Here is a 13,863-nt window from a genome sequence, read left to right as displayed (position 1 = left end):
ATGTCAAAAATACTAGAAAAGGTAGTGTCCTCCCAACTATGTTCATTTCTACAGAGAAATGGTATATATGAACGATTTCAGTCAGGATTTAGGTCCCTTCACAGACAAAGACTGCACTTATCAGAGTTACAAATGACTTGCTCTTATCACCTGATCATGCCTGCCTTTCTCTTCTAGTGCTTTTAGATCTTAGTGCTGCCATCGACAGCATAGATCACGGCATTCTCTTGAATAGGCTTAAGAATTATGTTGGCATTACTGGACCTGTATTAGCATGGTTAAGTCCTATTTAGCAGACCGCTACCACTTTGTCTGTGTAAATGAGGAATTGTCAAATCAAACAAAAGTTAAGTATGGAGTGCCACAGGGCCTCTGCTTTTCTCCTTATATATGCTTCCCCTGGGAGAGGTACTGATGCCAAAAAATGAATTCATGCTTTCATGACCTCAAGACTTGATTATTGTAATGCATTACTGGGAGGATCTCCTGCAAGTTAAATAAATAAACTTCAATTCGTTCAAAATGCAAAAGCCAAAGAGCTGACTAGAACCAAGAAATATGATCATATTAGCCCATTTTATCATCGTTACATTGGCTACCTGTTAAATTTCATATTATATGATAGTTATAGGCATTGCAGTCTCATTGAAGGTGTCAGCCATTCTCTTCTCCACTGGATCCTTCCCTTTGGTCTGATGCCAGCTGGAGATCATGATGAACATGTTGTCAAAACCAATACCTGTGAGAAAAAGTGCAATGTTACATATCCAATTCTTCAGAAATATATAATATATACAGTATAATATCACTGTTAGAAAATAAATTAACAAGAAAAGAAAAGTTCATAATGTTCACTTGACAAAGCCTTGTAAAAAAGATTAATTATATGGCTAAATGGATTTTTTTCAAGAAACAAAATAAATAAATATATAAAACTAAATAATAATTAAAAATCCAAAAACACATCGAAAAATCGAATAAGAATAAGAAGAAAACATTGACTGAATAATATAAATATAGTGTTTTATACAGATACTTATGTCATAAGCCTTTCACACTTTCGCTTGGATGAAGAGGAGCACTATAGATTTACTCTGTCCAATTTGACTATGTTTTATTTTACTCCCTGGTCATGTTAAACAGCACATATTCATTGCATAATCTTCATCAGAACTATGTGACCCTGTTTCCACCTGGTATTTCAATGTGTTTCAGGTGATCCGATCACATCTGTTCAGCCCTTAATACATGTCTAAACGGGGTCTAAAACGTTTTGTGATCGGATCACAAAAACCATATACGAATGTGGTCAAAAACATTTAAAAAGTCACATTTGAGGTTTAAACGCTAATCCGTCCTGTATGGATCCCGGAAGCAGTGGAGCGCAACCCCTTACCTGTCAATCAACCGCTGCGCTAAAACATGAGTTTAAACTTTGCTGGCTACGAGCAGCTTTAAAAAGGAAATAACTGTCCGATCAGAAATTTTTAAAAAGCGGATACATGCACAATCACGAGAGCTTCACTTATCTTCTTTAGTTTGTCTGATATCAACACAGATGACAAGCATGAACACCTGAAGCTCCTTTAATATAGGTAATCCACTATAATAATGGATAATTCTGCTTGACATGTTGCTTTTGTGCTTAGATTAAATTTCAACCCCATCTGGTAGAAACAGTGCACCATTTTTTCATGCTTTCTTTGTCTTTTCTGACTCTGTTGCGCTTTAATATTATGCTGTAACATACTGGCATAGTGATTGATGTATGTCATCATGAATCAGAGACCCTCCCCTCCAAACCCGAACACAAGTGGTCACAGGAGACGCATTTAAGTGACCAGGTGTAAACAGCGATGTATCTGACCACATGTGGTCGGATCACCTAAGACACACCGAAATACCAGGTGGAAACTGGGTCTGTGATTGGCCCAAAGCAGACTTCTAACATCAGCTGGTTCTGACCTTGTATGTGCTCAAACCATTAATCTTACATCTTTGTTCAGATGTAGCATCAAAAAGGAACTTTTCCAGTAATGTTACAACTTGCCATTCAGGGAAGTTGCTAGAACTGATTTACTGATATTTCCCAATGGGTCATATACATGTCTTCTAAACTATAATCTAGACTATTGTCTGTCTTACCCAGAATGAGGAAACATGAATTAGCCACTGTAATCACAAATGGCACTCCAAGATAGTGGAACAAACCAAAGCTGGAAAGCACAGCCAGACCAGCAGACACAACCCCCATGAAAGATAGCCAAACCTTGTTCCTCACATTATCAAGTCTGAAATAAAAAAAAAAAAAAAAAAGTGTCATAATGGCAGACTGGCATATAGAATAAAAAAGGTAAACAGTGGGGTGCCAAGAGATTAAATATGCTTGAAAGAAGTTAAGAAAGAAATATATCTTCTTTGCTATATGGCAACCCGTTCTCACTCCCGAGGCGTCAAATACAGCAGCTTGTGCAAGAGCCTCGAGATCAACATGTGAATGCCAAAAGCACTCTGTAGCATCCGTTTCCAGTGCATCCGGCAAGCACCTTGCTTTAAATGAGAAGCCTTATGCTGTGTTCCATTCAAAGTCGGATGTGAGATATTCTTTTTTCTGATTAGGGCTGCCCCCTGATAGTCGACCAAAGGTTAGTCGATGAGAGGAGTCTTGGTCGACCAAGTTTTGATTGGTCGGTTGGTCGCAGAAAAAACTCCACATAAAAAGGACGAACACCGGTATTACCGCTGGTTGGATGCTAGGTTGTACTGTGGGGTAATTTTTGTTAAGCAGGGTTATAGCCTAATAATAATAATAATGATAAAAATTTAATACATGGGGAAACAAGCCAAATATCGTCTTGACATCATTAAAGGCATCAGCTATTGGTGATCACGCTGACCATCGTCGATCCCCGAGATCATCGTCTGTCGGCACACCCTAATGTGCATTTCTCTCTATAAATTAACAAAATGTTCAGACAGTCTCCTTGCTGGTTTTTCCAACACATTCAGGATCATTACAGCTTTTGCTGGTGTCACTGCAAAAGGCTCATTATTACGGTTTAGTATTTCTCTGTAATGTAGAACAGTGTTAGCAATGTTACTTATAGCATTCTTTCTCAGACCTGGAAGTCAAAACATTTTCTGATGCCCCCCCCCCCCAAAAAATACATTAAAGTAATTAAATTAATATCAAAATTTGTACGACTAGTCGACTAATGGCTTAAATTAACTCCTACTAGTCGACTAGGAAAATCTTTGGTCAGGGGCAGCCCTACTTCTGATTAACCCCTCTTGGTAACATTTTATTTTAAGGGTCCAGAATTATGCATTAGTTAAGCACGAACACACTAGTAATTAATGATTAACTTGTCCACAATTATGCATTAGTTAAGCACGAACACACTAGTAATTAATGATTAACTTGTCCAAAATTATGCATTAGTTAAGCACGAACACACTAGTAATTAATGATTAACTTAACATATAGTAAGGGCATATTAGCCATTATTTACAATTTATTAAACATTTGAAAGATCCACAGTTATGCGATAAATAAGCAAAATTAAGCTAGTAATTAATGATTAACTAAGTGTATAGTAAACGCCTTTTAGCCATTATTTACAACTTAAACCATATATTATTTTTGTGTAGTGATGTACTTAGTTAAATTTGTGATTCACCATCTATTAAGTTAACTGTCACTAATACAGTACTAATAAAGACAATTTGACCCCCTGTTCTAAAGTGAAAGTTATATCCACATTAATTATGGCACTTATTGAGTGATATTCAAGTTTCTTGACCAGAATAAGCCAATAATTATGGCTAAACTGCCACTAATACAGTACTAATAAAGACAATTTGATCCCCTGTTCTAAAGTTAGGTTCTTATTTACACTGTCTATTGGTTTGTTTAGCAGTTATTCTGTATTATACAGTTTCAGGAAAAATAATAAAAACAAAAATGTCAAGAGTTTTACTATATAACATAAGAAAAACAATCCAATACATGATATCATTTATTCATATTTTATTTCTTAATATACTTGTTCAGCAGATTAAAGCAATTTACAGCTATCAGTGTGTCAGTAAATGCATGCTATACAAGTACATGTTCTTATCAGAAATATTTCTTAATGGAAAAAACCTGAACATTCTTATTGAAAAAAAGAGAACAAATTCATAAGTTTGTTATAACAGAATACAGTAAAAAAGCTAACAACCAAATGAATAAACTTTTTGCCCTAAGATACAGAGAATCTGTATTTTTTTACGAATATCATGGAACAGCATTTCAAGAGGGCCATCTCTGTGCACTTTTCCTCTCCAGTAGGCTCACTGAATAACATGCAGGTGGTCTTTGAATATGGCTGAATTCTTGTTCCCTCTCAGTCTCCAGACTTCACTTTTGCAAGCTGCCCACAGTCTTTCGATATGTTGAGTGTGAGCTCCTGTTGTTGGATCTACAAACCACAACTGATGGTTCATAGGCAAATGATTGTAGCCATGGTCACTGAGGCAGTTATATACTCGCCAGTGGTCACTTACAATTGTGGTCCCATGTTTCACATGCTTCTCAATGTGTGGAAGGAGTTGGAGTCATGACCTTCTTTTGACAAGTTTTAAGATTGGTCTTCTGCATTTTCCATGGATTCCTAGCATTCCAAAAACCCAGGATGGTGGATTGTTTGACCTTGGGAACCTTCCTCTGTTGTACTACACTCTCTCTCCTCACACACACTCACACACACACACACACAGTAATGGAGAAGTACATAATTACTATTAGAGCTATTAAGACAACAATGAACAGTCAATAGACTTTTATAAATAGTTATGTGACAAAATATCACTTACTTTTCTTTTGTGCCGAAATTTACTTTCATCAGTTTCCACAAGTTCTCTGTTACCACCAATTTTTAATGCACCCCTGTTTTCCACACGCTTCATGGCTGATCTGCAAACTCTTCTTAACTTGTGAGCAAATTTTGTCAGTGTGGCAGAACTACCACTGACCTCCTCTTCAATCATATCAAGTTGACTGAGTCTCAAACCTTGGGCAAATCTAAATGACAAAGTTTGTTTTTCATTAGAAACACTTTTATACCTTTATATTTATTTTTAAACGTACTTTACTCTAAAGAGCTAATCTGTGATTATGTAGGTGCTACGGGTTGTTTAGATCAATTTTACTATCAGAAATAATTAATATTTATTAATGATTAATTAATATTTAAATAAAATAATAGAATTTAACTAATTCAATTCTATCCTCGGGGCACCACTCTTTGAAAAGAGAAAAATGATAGGAAGTTACTGATCGAGTCTCATAAAAAAAATCTACCCCGAAGGTTGAGTATTTTAATTATTAATCAAAATAATCAAAAAGGGGAGGAACTAGTTAAATTATTGCCATACAAATCTAATAGTATTCTAATTACAGTTAGTTTCTAACACCAATAAAATAACAGTACGCTGAGGTACAAGGAAACATAAGGAAATCCTAAACTAACAGTGGAGCTATATGCTAGAGTGTGTGTGTGTGTGTGTGTGTGTGTGTGTGTGTGTGTGTGTGTGTGTGTGTATGTGTGTGTGTATCTAGATACGGTAACAAAGGAACCAAAATGGAGGACTCGATCCAAAATGGAGTACTAGGTCATTTGAGTGTGTAAGAAAAGGGGAAAAGGAAAGATGACTGGATCAGTTTCAGAGCGGTGGAGCTGATACGCGAGGGTGGAAATGAGCGGACACACAGGAACTGATGAAACAGGCGGGAGAATTTGGTACCTCAGCCTGAGTCGGACATAAACTGTGGCGCCGCTCACTCAGTGAATATCAGTGAGAGAGAGAGAATGACAGAGAGAGAGAGGGAGAGGTAGAAACCAAAAAGGTGCATGCAATCTAATTGAGGGTAACTGCTCGTTACAGCGGGACTGAATTACTAGTTCAGGTCACTCAACAAAACAAACTTCATCCAAAAATGAAAATCTCCCAACTCAAAACAGCAAACAGTGAGCAGAATTCAACATACAAAATATACTCAAAACATCAGCATTTAGAATCAAACATAAGATTTAGTTGCGCAAGAAAATCACAGTTTCTAAACTAAATCTGCCCAGATATCAAGGCTTACTTGGGAAATCCTGTGTGATTTCAGTAGGGTTGTCCGTTAGAATTCCTGTGGCATTAAGCGGTCAGGAGAAATGGTCTGGATGGTCCCTTGTCTTACGCTCATCAGCGAAAAGACACGTTTCTGCTTTATTCTTCGGATCCAGCGGTGGAGAAGAATGCAGGAGGTATTCAACATTGACGGAAAAAGAGGGAGAAGGGAAACTGGTCGCCTTTCTGTTTTTCAACATAAATTCACTGTTGTCTTGCAGTGAAACTGAACCGGTTATTATAAGTATACTAGAAGACTTGAACAAAGCTAAGTTAATCTTACTCTACCATGGCCAATAGTGAGGTTAGAAAAACATGGTCTCTTTGTTCTTAGTCCAAAAAGGAGGGAAAACTCCTTCAGTACGTGCACAATACAGATGTCCCTTAACAGCCAGCTGGAGCTTAGCACAGAGAGGCCGAACTACATCTGTCCGCTGGTTTTATTGACAAGATGATGTCAACGGTCATAGGCCGCTTTTGACCAATGGCATTTGAGACTGGGTCCATGGGCGGGACTTCACATCCAGTTGTGAAATTGTGAAGGATTCTGGGAAACTGAGTTCAATGTCTTTCCTTTGATTATAGAACAAAGGGCCATGCGGTCTCTGCTGCCATTTTGAGTGGGCCAAGGCCCTACACCCCCCTCTCCCTTTGGTCTTAAGGTTGGGGTTCCTGCCATGGTCCTTGAGAGCAACCCAAAAGTTGAATAGTTCCCAGGTCCCTGGAAACAACTCAAAGGTTGTACAGTCCATGTGTCCTGGGTTAGCATGAGCTTAGTTCCTGGAAGCATTAACAGTTCATAAAGGCTTATGACACCTGGGCAATCATAGTAGGTAACATCTGGGCAGATGAATTCTAACTAGGCTAACTAACATAACTTCTATCAAAACATAGCATTTCACATTGGTAAACACATCAAACATTGCAACAACCCTTTGTTATCCCTGAATTTTCAATGATTATGAAAAGGAAAATGGGAAAGATTGTTACAGTTAGTAAAACTTTTCCTGGGCAGAGTGAGGGGTCAAGTTGGGGAATCACACTCATGAAGTGTGTAAACCTCTTCTTTCCAATTTGAATGGAAAGAGCACATATCCAAACAGCCTTGATGGGCCTCTGCGGTGACTCTGCAGAAAGAAGGTGGTGACTTTTGTGCATGAAGTACAGAGAGGAGCTGTTCTGACATAGCTTGTTGTACAAAGTTTGACTAACGGCGGACTTTTCAGACCAGAGTGCGACAAGCACATCAGGTACCAAGATACCATTAGCATGCACATCTCCAGCTATGCAGGGGCTGTACAAAGCTGGGTTTGAGTTTTGTAGTGAGCAAAGGAATGATTCGTGGGTGCTCACGGGTCCACCAAGCTGCGGTGTTGGTGGAGTCGCAGATGACTCAAGAGGCTCAGAGCCAAGATTAGTCTGGATGTCTGGGTGATGACAATGCGCTGACTCAAGAACAGTGTCACAAGTGGGCTCTCCTGACTCTTGGATATAAGTGACTCGGTCGTCTGAAGCGTGATGGCTGTGGGCTAGACAGACCGGATTCAGGGTTGCGACCTGGGCCCACATGTCCCCGCGAAGGCAGTCGATCAGCGGGGCCAGTCGGTCCAGCAGATCGTGGCCGATAAGAAGTTTTTCTGTGTTGAAAGCACAGATGTAGATGGGATGGTTGAGGGTCATCTCCTGGAAGGTGATATCAAGCCAAGGGCCTTTTGTGATGGGGGATCTGTTTTGTGTGTAGCTGACAAGGCTCACGTCACAGGGCTCTGTCTGCAGTGGTTTACCAAGAGAGAGCATTGCAATGGCGACTTCTGCGAAAGTCTCCTCGCACATTAGGCTGATTTCAGACCCAGTGTCCAGTAATGCATGGATGTCTATACACCCACCTACCGACACTGAGGTGTATATGCATCTAGTATTACCCTTGTGGACAAGGTCTCCCAAGAACTGAAGGAGCAGAGCATGGGTATTGGGCATGACTGCAACTGGGAGCGTCTGGGTCTCCCCTGTGTTCTTCCCCCAGCCTACGAAGTAGACTCTGGGGGAAGAGGGGGGAAGTGTATGGCCTAGTCATGCTGACGGATTGTCACCATCGGGTTCCTTATGGTCATCGTCTGGCCCTTCGATGTGATGTCCGCTAGGCTTTTCCGGATGAGGCCGAGCTCCCGCTTCAGATCACTCTTTTCGGGAGGCTCTGAACGATTCCCTTTGTTTCCATTCCAATGTCTGGGGTTTTTCACGAACCCGACATTACTTTCCTTTGGAAGGGATTCTGTTTTTGGGGTTTTTTCTGACCCTGGGAGGGACCCTTGTGGTCATTCCCTTGGTTCCTCCAACCCCCCGTGGGTGGTTGGCCAAGCGCTTTGGGGCTGCTGCTTCGCTGCTTACTCTAGGTTGAGACATTTCATTGCCCTGAAGCCCTAAGTCTGCCCTCTCTGAAGACTGGATGTCTAGGACTCTGACATCATCTTCTTGTTTATCAATCGGACGCATGACTGTTTCCCAAGTCATCTGGGCCATCTTTCTAATTCCCTGCATGGTCGGTCTACACTTTTTACACATCAGTGTAACGTGGGTTCGCACACAGGGATGGAGGTTATGGAGGAAGAGAGATCTGAAACCTTGCTCTTCTTCCAGACCTGGCTCATTACTTCTTTGGAAGTATGCATTCCTTAAACGCCTATAGTACTCCCTGGAATGCTCCAACCGCTTCTGTTGGATGTGGATGGCACTTAGGGTGGCTGATGTTTCATCAGTATATGGCGAGTACTCCTCGCACAGAACCCTGCAAAGCCTCAGATAGCTGTCCCGAATGCACTGCGGTTGAGTCTCGATGAAAGCGTGGACGCATCTGGAAGTTGTTTTCCAGATGAGTTTCAACTTCTCACGTGCCGAGACATGAGGCAAGTCGGCAAGACAATGTTCGATTTCCCTGAGGTAATCGTTGACATTTGAATCTCGGCTTTCTGGGTCGAAATGTTCTATGTCCTTCACAAAGAAGTCAAGCTGGCACATGCGCAGACCTGTGGCTTGGTCCCGCTGGTATCCATCTGACTCGTCAGAGGATGAGTACCAGTGCCCGCCCCCATTGCCACGGCACTGGGTGAGACCACTTACTCCTTGTGGTGAGGAAGGCATCCTGCTGGGGCGGGGCCTGAAAGACACCTGAGGGGAAGATTTCCGAAATGTGGCCTTGCCCCCGAAACATAGTGGACTCATGTCCCGAACAGGGATGCGCTCTAGCTCCGGGAGTTGGAGCAATGGTTTCGAAATACTACCTGAACCAGGGGTGGGGTATTTCGCCGTAGTGCCGGTCTCTGAGTACTCTGCCCCACTCTGGTCAAAGGTGGGGTAGCGGAGCACTTCTTGAGCCTTGGCCCGTATGTCTCGATTCTCCTGTCGTCAGCGACCTCTCGGCTATCTTTTTCAGCCGACTGGAGTCTTTCTACACACTCCTCCAGCATAGTATTTGTGGTCTGGAGGTCTCAGTGTAAGGCGCGATTGCTTGCATCAAGCCGACTACAATGGGCTGTAAGTGTCTTTACCTCACCCTTGAGTATTGCTATCTGCAACTGGGCCTTGTGGTGGTAGAGTAGAAACAGCCTACCAATTACTTCCTGGATAGTGGTTACCTTCCATTGAGGATTGTGTGCATTATCCACCACGGCGGCCATTTCAGCGTCGCACTGAGATTGTGTGTAGCTGTTAAGCTCCTCCCTTTCTTCTCTAGAGACAAGGAGGAGGTCAGCGACCCAGTTGGACAGTGAGGTTTCCTCACCTGACCTGGGAGCTTCAGCTCCGGATGCTGATGCGAACTGGCAACTCATATCTCCCTGGTTAGACAGGTGAGAGGGTGATGTCCAGTGGACCCCTATAGGAACTCTTTACGAGTTAACAATTCTTAAACCTTAGCTGAGTTTTGAGGGTGGCAACTGACGACACCTGTTGCTCTGTGGGAAACACTGATGCACCAGTCGTTATCCCAAGAAAAGAATGCACGGGGGACCACTTACCTGTCACTCATGAGCAACTGCTTTGTATTATTAACTGTTCCTTGAGCTGCTAATTAGTTGTTAACAATCACAGTATGACTATCAGTACGTCAGACTACTTTGTTAGTATCTAGCGACTGAATCTCTCACACACAAACAAATAGGAGTAATGAATTAGTACCAAACTAGCAACCACTAACACAACACTTGCAATGATTCACAACTACAACTGGCCTTATGCCTTAGCAGTTTGAACTGCCTGAGGAAAAGGAAGCCAAGAGGGGAAACCTTTGGCTACTCTTAAATATTTAGGAGTTATTTGCAAGAATATTGGAGGAAGCCAACAATTATCATGCCTCACACGGGGCACCAGTGATTATGTAGGTGCTACGGGTTGTTTAGATCAGTTTTACTATAAGAAATAATTAATAATTAATATTTATTAATGATTAATTAATATTTAAATCAAATAATATAATTTAACTCATTAAATTCTATCCTCAGGGCACCACTCTTTGACAAGAGAAAAATTATAGCAAGTTACTGATCGAGTCTCATAAAAAAAAAAAAATCTACCCTGAAGGTTGAGTATTTTAATTAATAATCAAAATAATCAAAAAGGGGAGGAACTAGTAAATTATTGCCATACAAATCTAATAGTATTCTAATTACAGTTAGTTTCTAACACCAATAACAGTACGCTGAGGTAACATGGGAGTTCTTGATGTGGCAGAGGCTGGCTTCAACACAATATTCAAGCAAAAACAACCAGGAGTACTTCTTATTATAATATAACAAGATTTATTATAATCAAGCAGTAATGAACACAGCCAATACTATATGAATATAACCAAAACATAACAAGGAAATCCTAAACTAACAGTGGAGGTATATGCTAGAGTGCAGGGCCGGAGTGGGATTCAAATTCAGCCCGGGATGTCATGTCCAAGTCAGCCCACACCCAAAAGGGGGGTTGGAGATGAAGATGATAACAATAAAACAATATCACAGCAAAAATATGCAATATATGTAATTACTTGAAAATTATTTAAGCTCTCCATGTCATTATACCACATACAGTATTCACTAAGATTTTCACTTTGTCATAAGACATCACTGTATGTGTTGTAAAAATAAGTGAATGTTAAAGGGATATTTGATCATTTCCTCACCCTCATGCCATCCCAGATGTGTATGACTTTCTTTTGCAGAACATGAATGAAGATGTTTAGAAGAACTGTTGGTCCATTCAATGCAAGTAAATGAGAAGCGGTGAGAAACAGATCAATAATTAAGTCATTTTTTACTATAAATCTCCACTTTCACTTTCATAAGCACTCTTCTCTCTTAAGAGTTCTTCTTCTGTTTTTGGTGATTTACATAAGAATATCGCCCCCTACTGGGCAGGGAGGAGAATTTATAGTAAAAAAAAAAAAACTTAAATATTGATCTGTTTCTCACCCACACCTATCATATCGCTTCTGAAGACATAGATTAAACCACTGGAGTTGTATGGATTACTTTTATGCTGCATTTATGTGATTTTTGTACCTTCTGAGTTCTGATCACCATTCACTTGCATTAAAAGGACCAACAGAACTGAGAAATTCTTCTAAAAAGCTTCATTTGTGTTCAGCAGAAGACAGAAATATCTATACACAATAATACACATCTGGGATGGCATGAGGGTGAGTAAAGGATGAGAGAAATTTCATTTTTGGGTAAACTAAGTTTATTTTAAAGACTATCTAGGCACATAACATTATAGAACTGTAAATGTTTATAACTCTTTCAAGATGTACAGGCTCACTTTAAATGGTCAGTGCTTTGTATTTTAGATAATTAAAATAGCAACAGATCCAGTGAAACAATTAAGGTTGAGTGATTGTTTTTACATTTTTACATGCCATTCAAAAACATGCCATTTTACAATGATAAGAGTGAAATAAAAGACTAAAAAATAACACATTTGTGCTTTTCTTTTAATTGGAAAGTAAATGTTCAGGACAAAGGCAAAATGGTTACTGTCTCTTTAAGAGGGTTTTATCGCATTATACAACACTGAAGGCACTCTGTGCAGTTTGTTTCATTGAGTTTACTCTTTTGAGAGCTGTAAAGTTCCATTATTTTCATACTGTGTCGTGCTGTTGCATCTGTATACATTTACTTTAAGTATTCTGTTATTTTGTGACAAAAAAATAATTTTGCTATTATCATTCTGCACTGCTAGGGAAGAGGATTTCAGAGATTAATTGATTGAGATTGTAAGACTGCAGTCAGTATTAAACTTGTGATGATCTTGTAGGCTACCTGAAGCACATTCATCCATTCAGCTATTAGTAGCCTATCTGTTCTCGATGGATCTTCCGTGATCCTTCCCACGCTGTCAAGTGAAGTGGCGCAACATCAGTTTCGTCTCTCACAGGCTACTCTCTCATTTGTTTGGGTGTGAGATGATAAAATACAGACTGCGTCCGCTATAATATGGAATGCAATTCTGATCCTTTAAAAACCGGATGTTACGGACTATTGGCAGTTGTTATGCGACATATGATGAAAGTTTGTCAATCAACATGCGGACCTAACCGGCCCAATTTTTGACCGGCCCAGCGGGAATTCTCCCGATCTTCCCAAATGCCACTCCGGCCCTGCTAGAGTGTGTGTGTGTATCTAGATGTGGTAACAAAGGAACCAAAATGGAGGACTAGATTTCAAATGGAGGACTCGATCCAAAATGGAGGACTCGATCCAAAATGGAGGACTAGGTAATTTGAGTGTGTAAGAAAAGGGGAAAAGGAAAGATGGTTGGATCAGTTCCAGAGCGGTGAAGCTGATAGCACGTGAGGGTGGAAATGAGCAGACACACAAAGGAACTGACAAAACAGGCGGGAGAATTTGGTACCTCAGCCTGAGTCGGACATAAACCGCGGCGTCGCTCACTCAGTGAATATCAGTGAGAGAGAGAATGAGAGAGAGAGGGAGAGAGAGAGGGAGAGAGCAAAAAGGTGCATGCAATCTAATTGAGGGTAACTGCTCGTTACAGCGGGACTGAATTACTAGTTCAGGTCACTCAACAAAACAAACTTCACCCAAAAATGAAAATCTCCCAACTCAAAACAGCAAACAGAGAGCAGAGTTCAACATACAAAATATACTCAAAACATCAGCATTTAGAATCAAACATAAGATTTAGTTGCGCAAGAAAATCACAGTTTCTAAACTAAATCTGCCCAGATATCAAGCCTTACTTGGGAAATCCTGTGTGACTTCAGTAGGGTTGTCCGTTAGAATTCCTGTGGCATTGAGCGGTCAGGAGAAATGGTCTGGATGGTCCCTTGTCTTACGCTCATCAGCGAAAAAGACGCGTATCTGCTTTATTCTTCGGATCCAGCGGTGGAGAAGAATGCAGGAGGTATTCAACATTGACGGAAAAAGAGGGAGAAGGGAAACTGGTTGCTTTTCTGTTTTTCAAAATAAATTCACTGTTGTCTTGCAGTGAAACTGAACCGGTTATTATAAGTATACTAGAAGACTTGAACAAAGCTAAGTTAATCTTACTCTACGTGGCCAAATGGTGAGGTTAGAAAAATGTGGTCTCTTTGTTCTTAATCCAAAAAGGAGGGAAAACTCCTTCAGTATGTGCACAATACAGATGTCCCTTAACAGCCAGCAGGAGCTTAGCACAGAGAGGCCGAACTACATCTGTCCGCTG

The sequence above is a fragment of the Myxocyprinus asiaticus genome, chromosome 41 (assembly GCF_019703515.2).
Source record: "Myxocyprinus asiaticus isolate MX2 ecotype Aquarium Trade chromosome 41, UBuf_Myxa_2, whole genome shotgun sequence".
Taxonomy (NCBI): domain Eukaryota; kingdom Metazoa; phylum Chordata; class Actinopteri; order Cypriniformes; family Catostomidae; genus Myxocyprinus; species Myxocyprinus asiaticus.
This window is presented reverse-complemented; position numbering follows the sequence as displayed.